Source organism: Notothenia coriiceps, unplaced genomic scaffold, assembly GCF_000735185.1.
Source record: "Notothenia coriiceps isolate Sejong01 unplaced genomic scaffold, NC01 NC01_scaffold00031501, whole genome shotgun sequence".
Lineage (NCBI taxonomy): Eukaryota > Metazoa > Chordata > Actinopteri > Perciformes > Nototheniidae > Notothenia > Notothenia coriiceps.
The window spans coordinates 235,372-235,932 of NW_011364202.1; positions in this window are offsets into that span (position 1 = coordinate 235,372).

A 561-nucleotide genomic window follows, 5' to 3' on the forward strand; every position below is an offset into this window, starting at 1 on the left:
ACATCTTAATTAAATTAGAGAAGGGGTGTGTCTTTGCAATGGTATCACAATTATTTAGTGTAGTAAAGATTCAAAAATTAGTAAGAAAAATGGCTAAAAACGACATTTAAACCAGTACTCCTTTTTACAGATTACAATACAGCCAAATTAAGATAAATAAGTCATCTTGCAATTGACTTATTTATCTAAATAGTTATCACCAAAAGAAACCGTATTTAATTTCGTCTTAAAGGGGACCTATCATGTAAAATGCACTTGTTGATGTCTTTTATACATAAGTATGTGTCCCCGGTGTGTCAGGGAACTCACGCAGCATCAGAAAATAAAACCCTCTCTCTTTTCCTCCGTACCCAAATCTCTAAAAACGGGGCTACAACGGAGCTGATCCAGATTTGCGTCCGATATGACGTAATATCTGAAATGTATGCTGGCTTTACACCCACGGCCCTATCAGAAACGTTGCTATCAGAAACAATGCCCGACTGTTTTGGACGTAATATGGTCGGTGTTTACATTAGCATCGCTAACACTCAGAGCTAACCTGTACTGGAAGAGCATGTG